Consider the following 26,403-nt stretch of genomic DNA (forward strand, 5'->3'; position numbering starts at 1 on the left):
AATTTACTGAAAATTAATATGTGAATTATAAAAATTATTGTGTTTAAATAAAATCCTTTTTTAATTTTTAGAAATTACCTGTCATAGTCAAAATATTATGATAATAATCTATATTATCATAGCCATATGGCTTGATTTCCCTTTATAGTTATGTAGATACTTCTCTATTTTATCATAGCCATATGGATTGATTTCCCTTTATAGTTATGTAGATACTTCTCTATTTTATTACCAAGGCACATTATATTGAAAGAAGATAGGGAAACCATAAAAAATGCTCTTGAGACATATTTAAATTGAAAAATTATTTGTGTTTGTAATATATGTAATTTGTAATGTATGTGATTTGTAATTTGGAACATGTTATACTCCTTCTAATTTTAAGAGTAGAAAGACTGTACATTAGGATTAGATCTTATGTTCAAGAGTGTGAATTCAAACTCATAAACTAAAACTGTGTTGTGAATACATTTAGTTTCACAAAACCTTTAAGTGGCAACATCCTTAAAATCTTATGAAATATGAGATTTCATCATTGTCTTACTGATAAAATAAAGGAGAGCAGAAATTAGAGACAGATTTCAGGATCACCATGTAAGGGTCACTATTTGTTGCCAACCACCTACCTTGCCAGAACTTCTTTCAAAGGATGAAATATTCTTAGAAAGAGTAGGTATCCTGCTTGACCTCAGAATAGATGATTACTACTTTGCTAGCTCCTGCATGTTGGTCTCTACAATATTTTAATCAAACAAACATGAGATTGACCATGTGCTACTGTAGCTATAATAATTTTTCAAATGTGAAGCTTCAGAGAGCAGTCAAGGACTGGAAACAACATCAGCGGTGAATAATAGCCTCAAAATGAAGCATACGGATTAGGAAATTTCCAACACTGTTTGTAACACTATTCTCATGCTTGCTAAGAAGAATGAAATAACAAGTTTATGCCAATCTGCTGATTGTCAAGGAAACTTCACACATCGATTTATGGCATGGGATTTACTCCATTGGACAAGAACTGTTTTCTTGCCTTTTCCAGCTTGTTTAGGGCCACCTTCTTTCCTTAGCTCACTCATGGCCCCCTTCCTCCATCTTCAAAGTCAGTAACATCAGACCAAGAAGTTGTAATGATACTGCATAGTTCTCTCTTTCAATTCTGTCTTCCACTTTTAAGGATCCTAGTAATTACATTGGGTCCACTGAGATAATGTGGGATTACTTTGCTATGTTAAGGTAAGATGACTAGCAACTTTCATTTCCACTGCAATCTTAATACCATTTTACCCTGTAATTAATGTATTACCAGGTTCCATAGGTTAGAAGGTAGACATCTATGGGTTTTTGTTGCTGTTGTTGTTGTTGTTTTTGGTAGGAGGGAGTGTTATTCTACCTACTACATCTGTTGTCATTAGGTGAAGAATATTCAGACCACAAAGTATACAGAATCCCATCTGTGCTCTTCCGGGGACACTACAGATTGCATCCAGCCTAGGGCTCTATGGGAAACCAGTGGCAGCTAGAACCATGGGGACCATGGCCAGATCCTTTGTAATCCCTAATAGCATCTTTATGAGGCTTTAATGAGCTTGAGCTTGTGCAGCTTGCTTGGAGGTCAGCCAAACTTTTCTCTGGCTTCTTGGTAAGTAGAGACTGTTCAACAAATTCCAGACAAGTTCTCACCATTGTAAACTACACCAAAGTAAGACGTCAAGCAGACAATTAAGTCATGGTTTATGATTTTATTTTATATACATGGTTTTTAGAATATAAATATATTCTATAAAACATATAATTCTATAAAATAATTATTGATGGCCTAATTGCTTGGTATTTGTTACTGTAAATAATATAGGCCCAACTTGAGAGTCCAATTTGCTTTATCCACCATAGGACCAATCATGTAGACATTAATGACCTGCATACTTGACAAAGCCCTATATGGGAATATAATAAGGTACTGTGAAAGTAACATTATAATCCATAATATCACTTATGAATTAATTCATTGTATTTAAATGTTCCCACTCACACATTTTTCCCTTCCCTGTTCTTCTGGGAATATCTGAAAAATAAGACAAATACACTTACTACCTAGTTATGCTAGGAAGTTTAATACCCAAGAAACACATTTCCTTCATATTCAGAGACAGAGCTCTAAGAATCTCTGAATGATTTTAGAATACAAAACCTCTCCATTCACATTATGGAAAATATGCAGGAATATTATACTTGTGATTTATGTTTTAGTTTATACCATTCACCTGCAACTCTACTGAACTAATTTATTTCCTCTTTAAAACCTACACGAAAGCATCTTCTGTGCTACATGTTTCTCTCACCCTTCTCCAATATGCATTGCGAATCAAGTCATGGTGCTGAGCAGAATCCTTTCCCTGAGAACTGTTGATAATACTGACCAGCACTCACAAGTGCTTCCCTTGAAACATTTTCAGTCATCACAATCCCAGATGCCATGAGTCATTGGATGTGTTTTTTTGTTTTTTGCTTTACATATATAGCACTTGGCCCTTATTTCAGCTGATGGAGTAGGTAAGAAAACGGATTCTGCTGGTTATTTCATTTTTCTTTTTCTTTTTTTTAAATAAAATAAAAAAAAATTTATTTAGAGTTTTTTAGAGTTACTCTCCGAAGTCTCTCCCACAGAATCCCTCAATCTCAATGGAAGTAATATACTTAAATCATATAAACAAGGACAGTGCATGACAGAAATCAAAATGCTATTTTGATTTATTTAATGCCATTTATAACTGTTCATTATGACACAACTAAATAACTTAAGCATATTTATTATATTAGTAATGACAATTTTAGTTTTTTTGACAGCTAAATCCCTCAACATAAAGATAATTAATTTAGCCCTCCTTTACCAGTAGACACCATTCTGCTGAATAATCAGTCAATGAAGGAAAAGCAAACAAATGAAAAAAACCAGCAAAAAATGTGTGTACATAAATAGTTGATTTTATGATTGGGATAGATGGAATCTATTTATAGAAGACAGTAATGTTTATTTGAAGATAAAATTAGGTTCACATCATTAAGAAATCTATGTGGATAGATACTATTAATGTGATATATATTAATAGTATATTGATACATTAATCAGAATATATTAATTTTTCCTTATCTGTTAATTTTTACTCTATTTACGACAGTGGAAATCTATAAAGCCAATATTAACTTTCCCTGGAAGAGAAATACATTGATGATGAAATATCAGATACTTTCACAAAAATATGTAAGTTGAGATGAGAATTTTTAGCTGTCTTTTTCAGCACCAACTTTAAAAATTAAAGTTATTTTAGATCAGCTTTACGATTAGTCTAAAAATTAGTTTAAAACTTTAAAAAACAAAGAAAGTCAAAATGAGAAGCAGATGGGCCTATACTTCTTTAGACATGAACTTTCTGTTTCTCCTTATGATCAAAAGAAAGGCAAGAAAGGAAAATGGAATAAAACACCCGAGATTTCACAGACATTGCTACACATTGCCATGTATTCATTAGATAGCCAAATATATTCATATTGAAACACTCATTCTTACTCAATATGTTCATACTATCATGTTTGAGTGCTTGGTTTTAAAAATATTTGATTGAAATTAGGTATTTTGCACTCAAATTATTAAGGGTAGATATTAATATAAATTTTGTTTATAGTCTAAGGTTTATATTTTTATAATATTTGAAGACAGTGAAAATGTTTACTTAACCTGACATTATTTCAATTGTGACACACAAATATTCCTATAGTCTATATTGTAATAGATGTAAGACCCACTCAAAGGCATACTAGACACATATTAAATTGTTAGTTTTACCTTATTATGTCTGTTACAAAAATTATGAAAAACTATTTTTATCAGCAATCACTAATCTCCAAAATTCTAAGCTCATTAGTGTGGTAGAAACACCTAATTGTCATTGAGACTGATGAACAACTTTTGGTAATGGCACACAGACTGAGAGAATTTTATGCTAAAAAAATTAAAAATAAATTTTTTTGGAGGGTATCCAATAACAAAATTTTAGGATTTATGGATCCTCTGTCCTTCAAATACTGCAATATTGGACCAAATATATAATTTAGCACTAAGGTGCTAAAAATAGAACTTACTAATAAAGACTTTCTTCTCTATTCTCTATTACGCTCACATGTGCTGCAGAAATATATCAAGCCATCATCTTCTGGTTTCTAGTCCATCACTGGCATATTATTTCTCAGATCACATTTTTGCCATGTATTCTTTGTTCAAACTGAGAGTTCATGCAATTTTCTCAATCTCATCCTGGTACTACCAGTACTACCTCACTGACAAAATACATATGTTCCAAAGACATTTGTAAATCACATTTATGTCAAAAAATCGTACTTCTTTTTACTGAATTACATTACAGTCAAATGTTCTTATGAGGGAAATAACATCATTTTGAGCTAAAACATTTGCTTTGCATTTTTCACTATTTTATAACAGGAAACTATGATCACTACTAATAGCCATCTGTCTCTTTCCACTTCAAACTGAAGCATCTTTCGCAGGACTATGATCGTCTCATATGGATATGTAAGTATTCCCATTTAAATATCCTCTATTCTCTTCGGCAGGAATCTGGACTTTATTACCTGTTCCTGAATGACTCTTTCTTATTTCATTATCCATAAATCCTCTCATACTCTCTTTTAAAAATCTCTCAAATCCTTTCTCTATTTTTCCCTCCACTTATATTTTGTCACTGAAGAACTTTCAATCCTCTTTTTAGAATGGCACAATAGCCTGTTAACTGGTTTCAAGTCTCCAGTATTACCAAGCTCCCAATTTAATATGACAACTAAAATGGATTGCTGAGACACACTAAGTACATTGATTTGATGCCCTATTCAAAGCTTTCTGTCTTGCTCATAACATTATATTTTATATTGTGTCCCAAAGAATATCAATTGAAAACTCAAAATGGGATTAGGGGAAGAGAAACAAAGTTCCGTAGATACATAAGCTTAGGAAATTGCAGACATAATTCTTTTCATTGCTGTAGGCCTCTCAGGGTATTTTGAAGTTGTAGGCCTGTTGAATATCCAGGAAGAGAGAATAGTATGCAGCATTTCCCAAACCTATATGTTCATAAATTCTGTGGCATAGACAAGGAGGCTGCACATACTTAATGAACACAATTTGAAAAATGTTGGGCTTAGGGACAGTTTCAAACTTTCAGGTGTGGTAATAGGAGTGCCTCTAATTCTGTCCACATCTAAAACCAGGCTCAAATCAACTCTGCTCTTCCCTGTTATTCTTGCTACACTGGAACAGTCACAGTGCCTCCATTGGTGATCATACTTGCTTTTTTTTTTTTTTTTTCCCCGGGACAGGCTCTTGCTCTGTCACCTACCCATGCTGAAATGCGATAGCAGGATCACAGCTCACTGCAGTCTCAACCTCCTGAACTCAAGCAATCTTCCCACCTCAGCCTCCTGAGTAGCTGGGACTTCAGGTGAAACCACCATGCCCACCTATTTTTTGTGTGTGTGTATGTGTGTTTGTGTGTAGAGACGAGGTTTCCCTATGTTGACCAGGCTGGTATTGAACTCCTGGGCTCATGTGATTCTTCTGCCTCAGTTTCCCACAGTGCTGAAATTACAGGTGTGAGCCACCATGCCCGGCCTAAATTTGCTTTTATATTTGCCTAATACATCCTTTCCTGGGAAAACTCTTGCCCCACTCTCAAGAATCAGCACAAGTATTGCTTTCTTTAATCCAATATCTACCCTCCCCAACCTGTTACTTAAAATCATTTGAGAAATCTCTAGATCTTTACAAGTGAGGCCCCAGTATTGATTTTAATTCCTAACGTTGGTTCTGAGAAAGTGTAAGTGCTGAGAGCCATTGCTCTGATTCTCATAAAAAGAAATCATGCCAACATTGGGCCACTATTCTAGCTGATGCTCCTATTGCAGCACTCGTCATGCTGCATTGTGTTAGTTTACATGTTTTGTCATTAAATCAGAACTATTACTGATGTTTGTATTTCTGAAAAGTAGTACTATTCTGATACAGGATAGGTATTCAGTAAGTATATATTATTAATTAGCAAAAAAGTTTAGTCTAAAATTGGATCTTAACTTCCTAGTAGATATGGACATTTTACAAATATTTATTATTTTGTATTATAACAGAAAGGCAAAAAACTCGCATCCACATATAAGTGCCATCATCATGAACCAACAACCATTGTAAATGGGTACATTAGAAAGATAACATTATTAAAATTTTGGGAATTGTATGAGTAAAAATTTTATGTCCTTGTATTTGGAAAAAGACTGCATAGTAAACAAACCTGGAGGGCCAAGTTAATAATCATAGTTGTTGAAGTACTATAAATCATTTAAGCTTTGGAAAGATAGATTACACAAAAATTCAGCAAACTTGTTGTGACAATAGTATTTAACATAATGAGATAAAAATTACTGTATGGAAGACTATGTATGAAATAAATGATTTATTTTTCCAAAAGCACTATATAAGTTTAGGGGGTAGCTATTAGCAAAATAGGTCTGAAAAATATTTTTCAAAACAATAAAGAAAAAATCGACTCTAAATGTAAACAGTGAGTTTGCAAATCACCTATCCTTGGAGCACCACTCTTAAAAATCTGGTGAAATATAGCAATATCAGAAACCAATCAGAAACATTTAAATAAAATTAAAACCTTAGATGTAACAAACTGAAATGAAATTAAGGCCTCAGTAAAGAGTTAGATCATCAGATATCTAAAAAAATAATCCCCAAGAGAGCTCATAACCCAGTTTAACCTTGGTGAAAGATTATTGCCCACCCCAAATCCATTCTTTTCTTTTTCAATTGTAGCAAAACCCTGATTTTTGGGGAGTGGCATTGTGTCCAGCTACAAAACTTTATATTACCAATGATTTTAGCAAACCAAGTCATGGCCAATAAGATGTAGGTGGAAGTTTTAGATAATGCTTTTGGAAAACTTTTTATTATGGGCTGAAGTTACCTCACAGTATTTTATAGTCCTTCTGCCTCTCATGAAGACATGACGGCTGGAGCTACAGTGATTACCAATGGCAATGAGATGGTCTTGAGGATGAAAGTCACTTGCAAAGTATGTTGAGCAGAGAAGAGATAGCCTGAGTGTTGTGGCATTATGGAGTCATCACACCTACCCCACATTATTTACTTTTTCACATTTTAGTTTATTTCACTGAGTTTTTTTTTCATGTCTGTTGCTAGTAACAAAATGCAATACCAAATTGATAGACAATGCTCCTTCTCAGAAGACTGTCATCTAACTGGTGCTATTTAGTTCTTTTTTCCTATGAATACATGCCTAAATATCTTTCCTTGACATGTAGAAAGGGAACCTAGAGAAATATTTTTATTTTCTGGCTTTTCTGAAGGTCCTGTTTATCCTCTGGATGACTGACATCCAACATGACCATAAAGGAGAACCTAATCACTATTCATAAGAATTACAGAAGCATGTACAACATTCTTCCTGTACTGAGTAAAAGATACCCTGTGATCAATTAATTAGGGAGCTTCAACATTTAGAATAAGTGTAATCATTGGCATATTTATTTAAATCTTTTGATTTAAGAGACATTCTTCATGCACCTGTAATTTGATCAAGGTGACTTAAGAATGCTTTTAGGGAGGCATGACTGGACTTGACTGTAACTAAGGAAACACATATTAAAATAATTACATTTAACTGTGTTCATAGAGCTTGAAGAATATATGAAGAGAAGGGAGATAGACTAAAAATAAATGAAAGAATGGGACTGAAAGTTAAAATATGATAATGTTCTGAGCATTAGTCACTGGAGAATGTGGCTAATTTAAATAATTTGTGTTCTCTGTGAGCTTCATTAGCACAAGTCCAATTCTGACTGTTAGGCTGTAATGAAATCACCAAAATAGTGCCACCCTGTTGGGATATCTTTGACTGGACAGCTGGCAATTCTCAAGTGATTTCTCTCAGTCCCTGGCATTCAGTATCCTCAAACAGACCACCCCTACAGGAACATGACTTTGCTCAATGGTCTTAGTTTTATTCAAATTGTAACCTATTTATTCCAAAACCCATATAAAAATATAATATATGGAGAGAACAGGATTGTTTTGTCATTCTCATTCTTAACTTCTATACAATCTCTTCTAATTGTTCATTTTCTTATTATCTGGCTTTAGTTCTTCCATCACTTATAAAATGTAACCATTTATCCAAGGTTCAGTTCTTGGATGATGCCCTTCGTCATAAAACATCCTCCAGTTATTAAAAATAAAACCCTAAGAACTACAACTTCATCTCCTTACTCTCCTTTTCAGTTAAACTCCTCCAGAGCTGCTATACTTGTTGTCTTCAATCATTTTCCTTTCTCTACTTAATCCACCCTCATCCAACTTTAACCTCTCCATGAAACTGCTGTGTAAACATCAGGAGTGCCCTTCATGTTGCTAAATGCAAAGGTCAGTGTTCTTTCTTCATCTTCCCTGATCTAACATCAGATTTCCAAACAGTTTATCACCCCCTCCTTATCAAAATACTCTCTAGCTCTTTATTTTCCAGGACCCTATATATATTTGAGGTCACTTATAACTCAACGATTCCTCCTTATTAGGTACTTCTGCTGATTTATTCTCTTCTCTCCAATCCTTCATACTGGTGTGTCTGGGGTTGAGTCTTGATCCTCTTTTGTTCGCTATCAATACTCATTCCCTCGGCATTCTCAGGACTTGAAATACCATGTCCATTATCATCTCATTTCTGCTGCTCAATAGCAGTGAAAACATGCATAAGTTGCTTATCCTTTCCATTAATCACTTTCCTTGTTTGTAATATAGAAGCAAAATACAAATTTACCTTTTTTTTGTTCTTCAAGGCTGTTCTCCCACTGTCTCTACCTTGTAAAATGGTTGTGTAAATTAAATATTAATGTATTTAAATTTATCTTGGCACACGGTAGAAGTGTAAGCTAGAAAAAAGGGTGACAGACTAGGGAGAAAGGTTAGCAAGAGAATTTGCTCTTCAGATGTGACCCAAAGTGTTCACATCCATTGATCTGAGTTTGCCATTCTTGCTTTTTCTCTGAAGAGCCTCTGTGACTTTGAATGACACATTTAATGCCCGGGCCTTGGTTTTCTTTCCAATAAAAGGAAGGGATTGATCTAGATGACTTCCCAGATCCCTAATATCACTAAAGATTCGTGCTTCTCTTGAGTCTTCAGGATCAGGGCAAAGTTTCACACCAAAACCAGTCCTTGGCCTTTGAACATGACTATTCCAGGATGATATTTATTTTTCGCATTGATTCTAAAGGATATTCAGAGGGAGGGTGAAATTTGCAGTTCAGCATTGGTTAGGAAATGAGAAAGGAGCTGATGTTCATCCTCATTACCTGGTATGACTTCTGGATGGTGAGAATCCTTGAAAAGAAATAAAAGGACAATAATGAGTAAGACAAGGATAATAATATTAATAAAAGCAGGAGTGATATTCAATATATCACAGTATTAACACAATATTAACAATGAGAATGGCATGGGTGCTGACAATGAGAATATCTTTCAGGTACGTAGGTATATTCCTGCTAAATGCCACCTCTGAGTGTAGGGAATTTTTGCAGGATTAACAAAGGTCAATTAAGATAAACTAGATGAAGGAAAAAATAAGGAGAAATTGCTATTAGCTCACTCTGAGAATAGTTAGAAGTTTAAATTTTAATAAGATCTGGAAAGAAAATATATTAAATTCTCTAGCTTATTAGTCCTTTAAAAATATTTTGTGACTCACAAAATTGCACATTACATATTCTGCGCTTGGAGCCACCAAGATGGTCATCTAACTTTTTAAAATATGACTGTGAATGTGCTATTGTTTCTACATTACAAACAAGGACAGTGATGCACTGAGAGTTTCGGCAACACATGCATGTTTTCATAGGTAGTGAGCAGCAGAAATAAGATGATACTTCAGGTATTCTAGTTTCTGGGTCCCTCCCTTAGATTTGTACCAGCCATTTCTTCTCACTGGACATTTCTGCTTGCTACTCTTTTTGAAAAATGCTTTAGATAGAGGACTGAGAATGCCCTCTAACAGCAAACAGTATAGATATTTCAGGGGAAAGGTTTGTTTTGATCACTCAGTATTAGAAAACCGATTTTGATCTCAGTAGAAATGAATTTATTTGGCAACTTCATTAAATTCTGCACATTTATTTTTCTGGCAGTGTAACTCTAGTGAGGTAGAGGCCTCTTAGATTGGCATTCAGCTTCCTGTCTCTCATTTCTACTCCCTTGTACTATAAGGTAGTAGCAGCTTGAATACTTCTGAGCCTCTCAACAGCTGATGCTCCTGTACACTCTCTGCCACTTGGCTACTGGCTTCTGGCAGCTTGCACTGGCAAGTATGGTCCCCACTGTTTCTAGGCTCGGAGGAGCAAATGCATATAGCATGGTGGTTAAGAGCACAAATTCTGTTGCCAGATTTCTGGGATTCATATTCCTACTCTGACACTTACTATGTGGGTATGACTTTGGGTAAGATACATATCTTCATATCTCAGATTTTTTTTAATCTGTAAAATTAGGACCATAATAGTCCATAACTCATATAATTGTTGTAAAGATTAAATAAGTTCATCAGTCTATGGTGCTTAGTAAGTGCTCAGCAAGTCCACACGATGATTTATTATTAAGCTTCAGTTAATTTACTAATGCTAACATTTTCATAGAAACTTCAGTTTGCTTTTGAATTTTTTTATTCTAGAAACAAAACCTTTTTAAAATTGCTAATATGCTATGAATAAAGATAACATACCAATATAGTATTAAAAAATTGTACATTGTGTAAGTTCTTATTATTCAGTGTGCCTCTCTTTTAACTAGTAGCCCTTCCAACCCTGCATTTCAGTGATTATTACGATTTTGCATTATTTTGATTGCAAACACACACAATTGAAACTTCATTCCCAATATTTCACTTTTACAATTAGAATATAATGATTCTGTGCTTTGTATTTTTCTATATATATTTAAAAATAAACCTGTTTCAATGACTGGCATTAATAATATTAAAATGCAACTGTTGTGCTAAGGCTTAGGAAATTTTTTTAAATGGGTTTTAAGCATGCATCAGTTATCAAGGAGACATGCCAAGGTGGCTCAGTTGATTTTTGGTGATACTAAGGAAGTTCCTGACTCCTGGTCCTGCAACGGAATGAAAAAGAAGCCAGACTGCCTTTGACACTCACTGGGATATTCATCATCATTTCAATAAGGGAGGATGGAAACGGTGATTACTTCAGAAGCTCATTATCTTTCTCTAGTCCTTATGCCTATAATTCCAGTACTTGCCAATCCCGAGCAAGATTTTCCAGTTTAAAAATATGGCCAATATTTTCATAAGTCCTGCGTTTTATAGGCTACTGTTAGGAGCTGGAATAAAAAAGGAAAGCAATGGGACGTTTTCATGGTCAGAATGTTGGTATGATTTTCTTTTCTTGAAAATAGAAGTGAAGTTCAGGATTAGACTGTGAATATATTTAGCCCTAAATATATTATGAATCGAAGCTTTCTTTATACTGGTCAGGAAAACTAAGAAGCCAGAGAAATGTTCTAATCTAATCTATCAGGTACAATACTCTAAGTAAGTTAAGGTAGATACAATTAAAATAATTCAATCAATATTAATTAACCCTCCCCCACTTCATGTACATTTCTTTGGCAGAGGCTTAAGAAGAAATAGACCAATGAGGTATAAGCTCTGCTTTTATGCCAATGTATTTAGGAAAAATAAATGGTGAAAGTTGATCCTAATCTAATTAGTAGAATCTGGAGAGACTTTTTAAATGCCTGAGCCCTGTTCACAAATCAGGACTACTAGGATTAGACCATCCCTATCATAGGCTGAACTAAAATCCAAACCTAAGCCTCCAGCTCTCCCTGGCTTTAGAGATAGGGGCCTGCATAGGTAAAGCATCCCTCAAAAGGAGCCATTAACACCACTTCCACCAGAGGGTGCAGTCTTCCTGAGACAAAGGAAGCCAGAACAAACTCCTCCTCTAGAACCAGTGACGGAAGAATGAAATGGAAAGAGCTGTACATTTCATGACACATAAATTCTTTTCTTTTGGCTCATGAACCCAATAAACTCAAATTTCTTTGAGTTTTAAAACGCTTCGATTGTAAGTATTTTCAGCAGGTTTTCTTTCTTCATCATATAGTTATTGCAAACTCTGATGTATGAGGCATTGGGCTAGGTGTGAAGATCCAAGAGTCAGTCAAGGAAACATGATTAGATACATAAGGTAGTAGAATTTTCAGACAAAAAACAGCTTCTACCTTTTAGGTACCTGTTGTTAAAATGTGCTTAATTTAGTTGACCATTGTTAGGTCAGGAAAAGTTGAAATTCACTATACAAAGTGAATTTCAAATCTTCCTAACCTATAAGAGTTTGTACTTGTAAACATAATATTAATATGTTCTATAATCTGGCCCCAAATTTTTACCCCAAAGGTATTTGGTATAATACCTGAAAAAGTGTGCATTCTAGTTAGACTAAATTCTCAATCCAATTAAAATGGACTGTCTCACCGCACACCTTACATTGGATGACTTTGCACAATGTGGTTACCTCAGCCTGGAATCCCTCTTCCTATTCCTCCAACCTTTCAAGTCATAAAAACCAGCTCAAATTTTATGTAATCCATGAGTAATTCTCCAAGTGAAAGAAATTTATTTGAGTTTAAAAACCCTTTGGTTAAAGTATTTTTAGCAGGTTTTCATTCTTCATCAAATAGTTTTTGCAAACTCTAATGTATGAAGCATTGGGCTATGTGTGAAGATACAACAGTCAATGAAACATAATTAGACATAAAGCCTAGTAGAGTTTTCAGACAAGCAAGCAAATCACTATGATACATATGTATTTGTAGTTATAACATAGGGTTCTAGGCAACTAAAAGACAGTCATACATCCCAGGTTCAGGGTGTCAGGAAAGACTACCTTGAAGACCTGAAGCCAAGGTGCTAGGACTTAGCAAATCATTGGTTGAAATAATTAATGAGCTCCAAGTTAGAATTCTGATTATGCCAATTTGCTGCTCAAAAACTTGTAATGACTCCTTATATTATACAAAATAGAATCTATGCTGCTAAGCACTTATAGCTGCACAGGAGTTAGTCAAATGAATAGGGGCCCAGGAATGGGAAGGAAGAATATTTGTGGCATAAGAAAAGCCTGAAGGAGAAAGAGCATGGCACACAGGGTAGTGGGCATACTTTCTCACCCTCCTAACCCACCACATAATAAAACAGGCTTTATTTGCCTTTATGTAAAAATACTGTAGCATCTTTAAAAAAAAATCTTCACCACGAGATGGTAAGTTTTTTACTTGAAAGAAGTTGTTATATTCTTCAGAATGTCATATACAAACAGCCTAGGACACTGATCAATTAATTGTCTTGAATTTGATTAAATATTATGCAATATCATTGTTGAAAGTAGAAAGGATCACTATATAGGAAAATTAGATATTTTCTCTTTATATACTTCATATGCTGTCAAATGCTATCAATTATTAATTAATATTGAATTTAGCTTCTGTGCTTTCCAGAAATTATTTTAACTTACTCTCCACTCTGACGAGTCCAGTTTTTGTACATAGCCAACTACAATGGTTTCTATCTGTCAGAGCTCTCCACTTACAATGTCAGAAGTTGATGTAATGTTTAATGCCTCAGGCGTCAAAAGTCTTTCATCTTTCCAGACTATACTGAGCTAGAACTTGATCCCTTCTTTCTGTAGAGTCAGTGAAAAATGTAATTCCATCTATATTCACTTTTACTGTGGTTTAAAACATGAGCTATAACCTAGGAAAACATGTGGTGGTCACTTAGCAAATATCACCGCTGTCACACTTCTTTTCCCTAGAATGACATTAATGCCTCTTCGATAATGCCTCTCATAAGCTTCTGTTTCTTATTGGTCTTACCTTTCTTCTTTTACTTTTTTTGAATGAAGAGTACAAATAACTTTTTGGGTTTTTTTTTCTGAACCAGTTGTGAGTAGTTTAAAAATTTGATATTCCATCAATCCCAAATTCTTGTGTGCAATTCCTGAAAACAAGGACATTTTCTAACATAACCACAATATGACCATCAAAATCAGGAAGTTAACACTGGAAAACAAATATCGTCTGCTATAAGATGAATTGTATTCCTCTCCTCAACATTCATACATTGAAGTACCAACCCTCAGTACCTCAGGTTGTGATTCTATTTGGAGATAAGGCTTCTAAAGAGGAAATTAAGATGAGGCCTGTCTAATCCAATCTGATGAGTGTCCTTATGAGAAGAGAAAATTCAGACACAAAAAGAGACACTAGGGGTGCAGATGCACAGAGAAATGATTACGTAAACAAGCAACAAGAAGAAGATATCTGCAAGCCAAAAAGAAAAGCCTCAGAAGATACCAACATTGCTAGCACCTTGATCTTGGAAATCCAGCTTCTAGTGCTATGAAAAAAAGTAGTTTTTTAATTGTTTAAGCTATCCAGTCTGTTATTTTGTTATGGAAGTCCTAGCAAGCTAATATACCAATGAATATACAAACCCCATTCAAGTATTTTAAGTTGTCCAATAATAAAATATATAGTGAAATATCCAAACAATTGTCAACTGTATTTAGTCATGGTTCTTTATTCTCAATAAATCTGGAACAGTGTCTCGTTCTTCCATTGACTTTCATGATTGTAACACTTGAAGAATAGACTTGCAGAGCTATTTTATAGAAATACATTTAATTTCTCTTATAATTTCTCATGATTAGATTCAGGCAATACATACTAATTTAGTCTCTGAATCCTGTGTTGTACTTTGACCCAGTGCTTGTGATATGAAGTTGATCATTTGCTTAAGCTTTTGTTTGCTGTGATTATGTAATTTAAAGGTAGTCCTTTTCCTTTTATAATTATTTAAGTTTGTTGTTGGTGTGTTATTTTTCATGGGGAAATAGTTTGAGACTATGTATGTATCCTGGTTGCTATACTTTGGATGTTGTACCCTCCAATCTTTATGTTGAAATTTAATTCCCAGTGCAGAGGTGTTGAAAGATGAGGCTTAGCGGAAGGTGTTTGGGACATAGGAGTAGATTCCTTATGAATAGACTAATGTCCTCTCTCAGGGGTAAGAGAGTTCTTGCAAGAGGCCTGGTTGTTTAAAAGTGCCTAGCATCTCGCTCCTCTCTTGCTTGATTACTCTCTTGCTGTGTGGTATTTGCACATGTCCGGTCTCATTTACCTTCTGCCACAAATGGAAATGGCCTGAGGCCCTGATCAGGTGCCCAATCTTGAACTTTTCTAGCCATCAGAATTGTGGGCCAAATAAACCTTTTTTCTTTATAAATTATGCAGGCTTAGGTATCCTTTATAGCAACACAAAACAGACTAATACACTGATTCTTGTCAAAATTTTAAGCACCATTTTTAGCATCCATAGATGATTCTTGCCTGAATCAAGTTCTATGATGTTTACCAGATGGTGCATTTTTAATTCCTTCATTCCTTCTACATACATAATTTTCTTCCATAAGGGAAGATTTATCTTATCTCCATTTACTTATTCATTCATTTATATAATTTATATATTTATTTATGTTAACGTTTAAATCATACCAGATTTTAAAAATTGGAGTCTCTTCAAGCTGGCATCCATGTTCTTTTGTCATGTCTTCAACATTCTTTGATGTTTTCCTTTACATCATGATGTTCGAGGCTCATCTTTTACTGTCCTACTCCTAAAGTTAGTGATTTCCTCAAGAAACCTTGCTTCCTGTTAATGACAATTATATTAATATTTAGAAGCCAAGATCCAGGTACTAAATGAGCTCATTGCTATTGGGGTGTCACTTCTCCCAGACCCTTCCAGTTTAGGGGACAGAAAATATGTGTGTGTTTGTGTGTGCATGTGTATGTGCGTGTATGTAAAACCATGAGTTCACACTGATAACTCTATTCCAATCAATATCATAGGTTTTTTCTTTTTATATTTATAGCTTTCCTTTCTAACAGTGAGAAATATGTCTGCTCAATATTTGTCAATGTAAATAGACTCAGCTCTTATGTATGTAAAAATCTGTTGCTGACAATATCTAGTGTGAACACCCTCTGCCCCTTTCTTAGACTCTACCACTCCATGCTTGGCCACTACCACAACCCCCTGTTTGAACATCCTCTTCCTCTACTCAGGGTAGCAACTCTATTTCACCAACACAAAACTAACTTGCTCTTACCCCTAGGTGAATTATTCAGAAAAGAAGAAAGCAAAGAAACATACAAACTATTTTTTAAATTAAACATTTTTTCTAACTGTGGAATTAAAGATGTTCCAGGTATCTACCAAAATATGAGTTACAGTGATTCCAAAATTGCAATAATCTTTCTTCCATAACTGCTTAATTAGGCAATCTTATTAAATTCGTCTAATGAGATTACAAACAGGTGCGCATTTGGACAAGCTCTCCCCCTCTTTAGCTTTTTCATTCTGTTTTCTGAGTATTGAAAGCAGTTGTTTTCACCTGATTTAACAAAGACCACCTGGGAGCATACACCTTAAATCTATAAAATTTTTATGTCACATGTATCTTAACAAAAGAGAAAAAAAAAATACTGATGCATTAGTCCTACTCCACAACAATAAAATCATAATCTCTGGTGTAAGGCCCAATCACGGGCATTTTCTGAAACAGTCTCTTTGTTTTTTTTGTTTGTTTGTTTGTTTGTTTTTTGAGACGGGGTCTTACTCTGTTGCCCAGGCTGGCGAGCAGTGACACGATCTCCATTTGTTTCTATCTTTAGTTAACAATCACTGTAAAATGTTCTCCCACTCTTTAAAACTTACTTACCATAAAAATAACATATGGCCTAAACTTACTGTAATAGGCAAATACTAAACTTGCCCTTATACTCTCTACCCTGTGGGGTTCTGCCCTTATATAATCTAATTTCCTGTAATGTGGGTAGGATTTGCTTCTAGCCAATAAAAAGTGTCAAATGTGAAGTAATTTCACAGATGTAATACAGGTTCCAAATCAGTTAATTTTGATTCAATCAAAATAAGATTATCTTGGGTGAGCATGTGTCTTAGTCTATTTTCTGATGCTATAACAGTGCTACCCACTAGGTAATTTACATAAAATAAAAGTTTATTTCTTACAGTTCTGGAGGCTAAGAAGTCCAAGAACATGGTACTGGCATCTGTTGAGGTTCTTCTTACTGCATCACCACATAAGAGAAGGTTGACGAGCAAGACAGACCAAGGCACCAGAGGCCAGACTTTCTTTATAACAACCTACTGTCAAGATAACCTCTCGCTGGAGAACAATGTTCATTCATTCATTCATGAGGGTTCTGCCTCCATGACCCAATTACCTCTTGTTAGGCCCCACCTCCAAAAACTGCTGCATTTGGGATTAGTTTCCAACACATAAACTTTTGGGGGGGATACATTCAAACCATAGAAACATGACTTAATTAGTTAAAATCCCTTAAAAGTGGGACTGAGCACTCCCTAATGAGAAAGACTCTGTCTTCATCACTGGCTTAAAAAAAGTAAGCTCCTCTGTTGTGAGAAGCCCTATGGAGAGGGGAATGTGGCAAGGAGCTGCAAAGAGTGCAAGCAGCTACTAGAAGCTAAGGGTGTCCTCTTACTGACAACCAACAAGAAATCTGTACCTCAGTCCTACAACTACAGAGAAATGAATTCTGCCAACAACCGGAGATCTTAGAAGATGATCTTTCTCTAGCAAATCTTTCAGATGAAGATGCAGCCTGACCAATACCTAAACTGAAGCCTCTTACACCCTAAGCAGAGGACCCCATTAGGTTGCATCCAGACTCCTGACCCACAAAAACTGTGAAGTAGTAAATGTGTGTTGTTTAAAGTTGCTAAATAAATGAGATGATGTATTATGCAGCAATAGAAAACTAATGCAATTGCCAACATCATTTTGGTTGCTGGGCAATATTCCCATTCTTTAAAGGGGATTTATCTTATGTGGTTATACACATGAAAAAGTAGAGAATTGGACATAGGGTAGATGATCAGGAAATATTTTTTATTGCCTGGAAATATCTGATAAAAATAATCTATGGTATAATGAATATGTCTGATCTGTTATATTTCAGCTTTCCAAAGAATATTTACACTTCCAAGGAGCACATTTGATGTCACTGCCTTCTTCCTTTGTGCTGAAAGTCAGTAGTTCGACATATTTTTTCTAATGGGTCTCTTATAAAATGCATATTTCAGTCCCCCCCCCACAGAAATAATATGTTAAAACCTTACCCTAATAAAAGGGTATTAGAAAGTAGGGACTTTAGGAGGTAATGAGGCCATGAGGGTGAAGGCTTCATTATGGGATTAGTGTTTTTATATGAAGAGAGAACAGAGGAGAGATTCTCTCAATTAGATAGATTACTAGATAGATAGATAGACAGACAGATAGATAGTTATAGATGTAGACATACATATAGATATCTGTCACCCGCCCTTCCCTCTCTCTGTCTGCCATGTGAGGATACAGCACAAAGTTGTCCATCTGTAAACTAGGAAGAGGACTCTCATGAGAAATCAGGCAGGCCAGCCTCTTGATCTTGGACCTTACAACGTCCAGAATTGCTAGCAATAAATTTCTATTGTTTAAGCAAGACAGTCTATGGTATCTTGTTATAACAACCCAAGCTGACTAAAATAGGGTCAAGTTCTGCCTTGGGACATTGGCGAATAGCTTTTATAAAAATAAATCAGCGAGTGTAAAATATAAGCACTGAGACCATTTTAAATTTTATAGTATTGCTATCTTCTTTAATGAAAACAATATCAATTGAATTAAGCCCAACTTCAACCCACTCATTCATACTTACTCAAGCCATCAATATATACATATTCTTCAATCAGAAAAACTATGAAAGTTCTTTTTTTTCTTTCCTCTAGTGTAATATGGCTCTTATAATGTTTATAAAAATGCTTTTATACAAATATTCCTAGGATGAAAAAAAAGACTTTCTCTTAAGTAAAATTTGGCCTGGAGGGAAAAATAAAACACGGTAGGTTAGAGCTGGAGATAATAAAACTTCTGAGCAAACTTTGAAGCTCCCTGAAAGTACTAGAGCAGCTTTTGATAAGTGCTATCACTGTGTGCAAGTGTCTGATTTGGTCTTAAATTTTGTCACTCTGTTTATTCTGCATAACTTCACACTTCAGCCAAATTTGTTTCCATGTGTTTTATGTCCTCTGAGCCTAGTTTTCTAGTTCAAACTGGGCTACATGCCTTCGCTGTAATTTCTAACTGCTATCCTATTTAAAAAAAAAGTTCATGTTCTACCTTCTCTATAAGAAAGGCTAATGCTCCTTTGAATTTTCAATATATAATACAGCAAACTATCTTTCTGGTAAAGGGAAGGAGGAAAGGAGGAGACTGTGGGCAATGAGTTACTCAAGGCAGCTTGCTATAAGATTTTTGCTTATTTTTTAATATTTTCTTTTTTAAAATAATTTCAACTTTTATATTAGATTCAGGCAGTACATGTGCAGCTTTGTTACATGGGTATATTGTGTGAAGGGTGAGAATGTAAATTAGTTCAGATACTGTAAATTATTTTTCATTATTGAATACTTTATCTTTTTACAGCAGTTTTGGGTTCATGGCAAAATTAAGAGGAAGTTAAAGAGATTTCACATATACACCTTACCCCTATACATGTGAATCCTCCTCCATCATCAACATTCTCCACCATAGTAGTACATTTATTATAATTGATGATCTTACATTGACACATCATAATCACCCAAAGTGTTTAATTTACATTAGGGTTAGCTCTTGGTGTTGTACATTCTATATGTCTAGAAACATGTGTAATGACATGTATTTATATAGTACCATACAGAGAATTTTCACTCCCTAAAAATCTTCTGTGCTCCACCTATTCATCCCCTCTCTCTCTTAATGCTTGGAAACCACTAATCTTTTGTAGTATGCTATAAGTGATATTTGTGACTATAAGGCTATTGATGGCCATAAGACCCACTCAAACATCTCGCAGAACCTATGCTATGTGACACTTAGCAATATGATATAACATGGGCTGGAGATTTTTAATCCTGGCCCAGGGATTACTAAGTATTTATAATGACAGCGCTTAAAAACACTGGTTGTCCTAGAGACAAGGACACCTCAGCACAGATGCAACTTTCGTGAACCTTAAAACAAATCTTACTCTTACAAGAATAGCTTAAACTCCCTTTATGAAGCAAACACCTGTTAACAGACCTGGAGTGTATGTAAGTATAAGAAAGGGGGAAGAATTACCTAACCTCTGAGAATCGTCTCCAGATGGAGACCCTCCCAGTTGGGCACTGTTCTAACACCTGAGTGGATATGGCCCAGCCTATGATCCAGCTCTCACTGTCCATCTTGTAAGAGTACTCCCAGAATAAACATCAGATTCATCTTTAGTGTGAATTGGACCAAAGGGAACATATCATCCCTGGGAGAGTTGGTTAACAGGGGCCACCCAAGACCCCTAAACATGACATCTTTTTGCTGTCGCCATAGTTTTGCCTCTTTAAGAATGTAATGTTGTTGAAGTCATACAGCATGTAGCTTTTTTCAGTTTATCTTCTTTCACTTGGTAATACTTATTTAATGTTTCTCCATGTTTCATGGCTTAAAAGCTCATTTCCTTTTAGAACTGAATAACATTCCCTTGTCTAGATATGCTACAGTTTATTAACCCAATCACCTATTGAAGGACATCTTGGTTGCTTTCAAGTTTGAGAAAATATAAATAAAGTTGCTACAAATATCCATGTACAAGATTTTGTGTGGACATAATTTGTATTGCTAGGTTTTATGGTACAGTATGTTTAGTATTATAATAAACCATGAAATTGTCTTCAAAATCCACTCTACAATTTTGCATTCCTACCAGCAATTAATGAGAGTTCTTGCTATTCCATATTCTTGTCAGCACTTGGTGTTGTCAGCATTTTAGATTTTGGCCATTCTAGTAGGTGTGTAGTGGTATCTCATGGTTGTTTCGATCTGCATTTCCCTGATGACATATGTACTAGTCAGGGTTCTCTAGAGAGATAGAACTAATGGAATAGGTATATATATATATAAAGGGGAGTTTATTAAGTATTAACTCACATGATCACAAGATCCCAAAATAGTCCATCTGCAGGCTGAGGAGCAAGGAGAGCCAGTCCAAGTTCCAAAACTGAAGAATCTGGAGTCTGATATTTGAGGGCAGGAAGATCCGGCACAGGAGAAAGATGTAGGCTGGGTAGCTAGGCCAGTCTCTCTTTTCACATTTTTCTGCCTGCTTATATTCTAGCCATGCTGGCAGCTGATTAGATTGTGTCCACCCAGGTTAAGGGTGGGTCTGTCTTTCCCCACTACTGACTCAAATGTTAATCTCCTTTGGCAACACCTTCACAGACACACCTAGGGTCAAATCCTTCAATCCAATCAACTTGACACTCAGTATTAACTATCACAAGTCCACCCCTTGTCAACTTGAACCCACACATATCTCCTGAGATCATACATAATCTTCAAATAAAGACAATAATGAGGTCATAATTACACCTAACATAATACAACTATGCTTCGTACAACCAGAAATGCACCCATCCCCAACCCAAATACTATTACATAAAGTTAACAATACTTACATGCTGATGTGAAATCAATAAATATTATGTAACATGATAAAGGAGAAAAGAAATAAAATGAAGATATTTCTTTAGTACAAGCATATACATGCACAAACATGTTTTTAACAAAAGAAGGAAGAAATACTCATGACAATTACAGTCCTTGTTTCTGCAGCTGGTCACGTGGCTGTAGCTGGTATAGATGACTACCTTCTTCTACTACACATTCTGTATTCCCTTTGCCTTCAGCAAGCATCTCAGCAGGTCATGGTTCTTTTCCTTGTTGAGTGACCCAAACCTTCATTCCTGAAGGGTCTGGGTTATTTGTGGTCCTGCCTGAATTAGGCTGTTGTAGTTTCGCATTGACCTTAATCACAGGCCATGGTAATACTAAGAGACACCCTAATGGATCTCCTGTATTCTATGCATACTCTTTCTTACCACCATTTTGGAGTAGTAGACTGATTTCATCTTGATAGTCTGTGTCAATCATCCCAGCCAACACTGTAACTCCGTTCTTGGCCTGTTGACTTAAAGGCAGGAGGATGCCAAAGTGTCCAGATGACAATCTTAACTTCCAGTTTAATGGAGTCATTGTTGTGTGTGCTTAGTTCCTCCCTCTGGAACTAGGACCTCTAGGCCAGCAGAATGTAATGTCATGAGAACAGGATGTAAAAATTTTGCTAGTGATGGTGATGGTGGCACCATTCACCATCACTACGGAAGATGCAATACTGTTTTTAATTTACCATTTTTCTAGGTAGAGGCAGCTCTAATGGCTTCCATTTGGCCTTACCCACCATAATAGCCCTCACTGTACCAGTCAGGGAGCCAACGTTGGGGTTCTGCCAGCTGCCAAGTATGTCTATGCCAAGTATGCATTCCGGCACTGGGGAAATGACCACAGGATGAGTCCGGGGACCCATTGTAAGTGAGACCTGAGGTAAAACTCCATTGAATACTTGACCTCCATAAGCCCTACTTTAACAGGAGGACCACAGTGACGTTTTGGGTCCCCTGGAATCAACATCAGGTCAGAGTCAGTGTCCAGTAGTCCCCAAAAGGTCTAATCATTTCCCTTTCCTCAATGCACAGTTACCTTGGTAAAAGGCCAGAAGTCTCCTTGGGGAAGGATGGCAGAAAGATTTACAGCATAACTTGTTGGTAATGTAGTGGGGTCCTTCCTCAAAAGGACCCAGTCTTCCCTTCATTCAAGGGGTTCTGGGTCTGTAAACGGTCTGGGAATTGATTGAGGGGTCATGATTCTTTGTTTCTATGATTCAAATTATTATTTTGTTCATTCGAACTAGAAGATTTCTGCTTATATAAATCAAGTAGGAATGCACTAGGCATCCTATCAATTTCACTTCTAGGAACACCGTGATTAATTAGCTAATGTCAGAGCTCTACACAAATCAGACTATTCTGATTGCCACTTTCTCTCTGCTGTCCATTACAGTAGCTACACCAGCCTTGCCTTTGACTGTTGAGTGCTGCCACTTGGCCCCTGCCACCTCAGGATCCAATTATTCTCACTGTACTTAAATTTAGTAGTTGAGTGACTGCAGTTCCCACTGTTAGCTTTGACACACAGAGAAGAGCAATTACAGGGCTCTTCAAAGATGCAGGCGCTGCCCTCACAAATCTATTTTGCAAGGCTTTGTTCAAGGGTATATCTTCTGGACCCTCCCAGCTTAGATGAATAGGTCTAAAGTGACTTATCAACTCCACCATCCCAATCTCCCTAAGCCTTTGAATACCTTTCTCAAATTAAACCAAGGGAGATCAGGTGTTTCCAGCTTGCTCACAGTGGGCCATTTTTTATCCATATTTCAGCTAACCAAGCAAACCAGCCTTACATACCTGGGTTTGTTTTTGTTTTTCTAGTTCCTCCAGGTGTGATATTAGATTGTTAATTTGAGATCTATCTTTTTTTACTTAGAAATTTCATGCTATAAAGTTTCCTCTTTACACTACTTTTGCTGAATTCCAGAGATTTAGAAATTTTTATCTGTTTTTATTTATTTCAAAGAAATTTTTTTATTTCAGCCTTATTTTCTCTTTTTACCTAAAAGTCATTTAGGAGAAAGTTGTTTAATTTCCATGTAAATGTAATTGTGTGGTTTTGAGAGATCTTCTGCTATCTATTTATATTTTTATTCCACTGTGATCCAATAGTATGGTTGGTATAATTTTGATTTTTTTTAATTTATTGAGATTTGCATTATGCCTGAGCATGTGATCAATCTTGGAGTATGTCCCAGGTGCAGATGAGCATATATTCTGTGATTGATGAGTGGAGGATTCTGTAGATGTCTATTGGGTCCAATTGGTCACGTGTTTAACTTACGTCCAAAATGTTTTTTTTAGTTTTCTCTCTCAAAGATCTGTCTAAAGCTGTCAGTGGATATTGAAGTCCCTTACTATGATTGTGTGGCTGCCTAAGTCTTTTTATAGGTCTAGAAGTACTTGTTTTGTGAATCTAGATGCTCCATTGCTTGGTGCATATATATTGAAGATAATTATGTCTTCTTGTTGAATTGAAATGTTTATTATTATTTAATGTCCTTCTATGTCCTTTTTTTACTTTTGTTTGTTTAAATTCTGTTTTATCTGATATAAGCATAGTGATCCCTGCTCCTTTTTTATTTTCCATTTACATGATAAATCTTTCTTCAACTCTTTACTTTGAGACTATGGCTGTTATTATGTGTGAGATTGGTCTCTTGAAGACAGCAGATGCAGATGAATGGATCTTTTTTTCAATCTATCTTGCCACTCTATGCCTTCTAAGTAGAGTGTGTTTTTGTGATAGTAGGTATCATTCTTTCATTTCCATGTTTAGAACTCCCTTAAGAATCTTTTGTAAGACTGGTTTAGTAGTAAGGAATTTCATTAGTGTCTGGAAAAGCTTTTATTTCTCTTTCACTTATAAAGCTTAGTTTGGCAGGATATAAAATTCTTGGTTGGAATCTCATTTTTTTTTTTTAAGAATGCTGAAAATAGTCCCCAAATCTCTCCTGGCTTCTAAGGTCTCTGCTCAGAAATCTGCTGTTAGCCTGATGAAGTTCCCTTTGTATATGATCTTATATTTTTCTCTAGCTGCTTTTAAGATTTTTGCTTTAGCATTGACCTTGTGTGGTCTGGTGACTGTATGCCTTAGTGATGTGCATTTTGTATAGTATCTCACAGGTGTTCTCTGGATTATTTGTATCTTGATGTCTACCTCTTTAGCAAAATTAAGAAAATTTTCTTGAATTATTCCCTCAGTTTTTTTTCCAGGTCATTTCTTTTTCTCTGTCTCTCTCAGGAATGGCAATAATTTATAATTCCATATTTCTTGAAGACTTTGTTCATTTTATATACTCTTTTTTTTTTTCCTGAGACAGAGTCTCGCTTTGTCACCCAGGATGGAGTGCAGTGGCGCAATCTCGGCTCACTGCAAGCTCTGCCTCCAGGGTTCATGCCATTCTCCTGCCTCAGTCTCCAGAGTAGCTGGGACTACAGGCACCCGCCACCACGCCTGGATAATTTTTTGTATTTTTAGTAGAGACGAGGTTTTACCGTGTTAGCCAGGATGGTCTTGATCTCCTGACCTTGTGATCCACTGGCCTCAGCCTCCCAAAGTGCTGGGATTACAGGCATGACCCACCGCGCCCAGCCCTATATTCTCTTTTCTTTATTTTTGTCTGTCTCGGTTAGTTTGAAAACTGATATTCAAGCTTGAGATTCTTTCTTCTGCTTGGTCCAATCTATTGATAAAACTTTCAATCATATTTTGAAATTCCTTAAGTGAGTTTGTTATTTTAAATTCCAGAAGCTGTGCTCTAACATCCTTTTAAGATATTTATCTTTCCTTATTTCCTGGATTGCTTTAGATGTCTCTTTTTTTTTTTATTTTCAACCTTGTCTTGGATCTCATCGAGCTTCTCTGCAATTCATGCTTTGAACTGTTTATCTGTCATGTCTCAGTCCATTTTGGATAGGGATCACTGCTGTAGAAATAATGGGATCCTTTGTGGTGTCATGACATTCATATTTTTTTCATGGTGCCTGAATACTTATGTTGGTTCCTTCTCATCCAGAAATGTTGGCATTTCTCATTTTGTAAAATTATTTTTGGGCAGGTGGGATTTTTTCTTTTTCTTTCTTATCTTTATTTTTTTTTTCTTCTTTCCCTTTTCCTTCTCCCCTCTAAGGGGTCTGACTGTAGAGAATGCTTGGTAAGGTCTTTTGGTTTTGTTTCTATATCCTTATTCACCTTTGTCACCAGGTTTTATACTGGGCTGTGCAATTCAACCTACAAGCCAGTAGATGTAACTTATGGTTAAGAGGCAGTTGTGGCCAATGTGGCTGAATATATACTTAATTCTTATTTACTGGGATAATCTCTCTGTTTCCTCAGGCAATAGTCTGATTCATGGAGTGCACAGTAAGTGGTCTGAGCTGTGTTCTTAGTCCTGGGGGGTCAGGGGCAAGATGGGCAGGGCTGGACCAGGCAGGTTTAGCTACAAGGTCTCTAATGGCAGGCACAAGTACCAGCACAAAGAGAAAATCCAGAGGATGGCTTCCAAGTACCCAGAGGTTTGCCTAGGAATGGAGTGGGGAAAGCTCCTCACTGCCAAGTTCTCTGCACAGGGAT

This window comes from Gorilla gorilla, chromosome 5 (assembly GCF_029281585.2).
Source record: "Gorilla gorilla gorilla isolate KB3781 chromosome 5, NHGRI_mGorGor1-v2.1_pri, whole genome shotgun sequence".
NCBI lineage: Eukaryota > Metazoa > Chordata > Mammalia > Primates > Hominidae > Gorilla > Gorilla gorilla.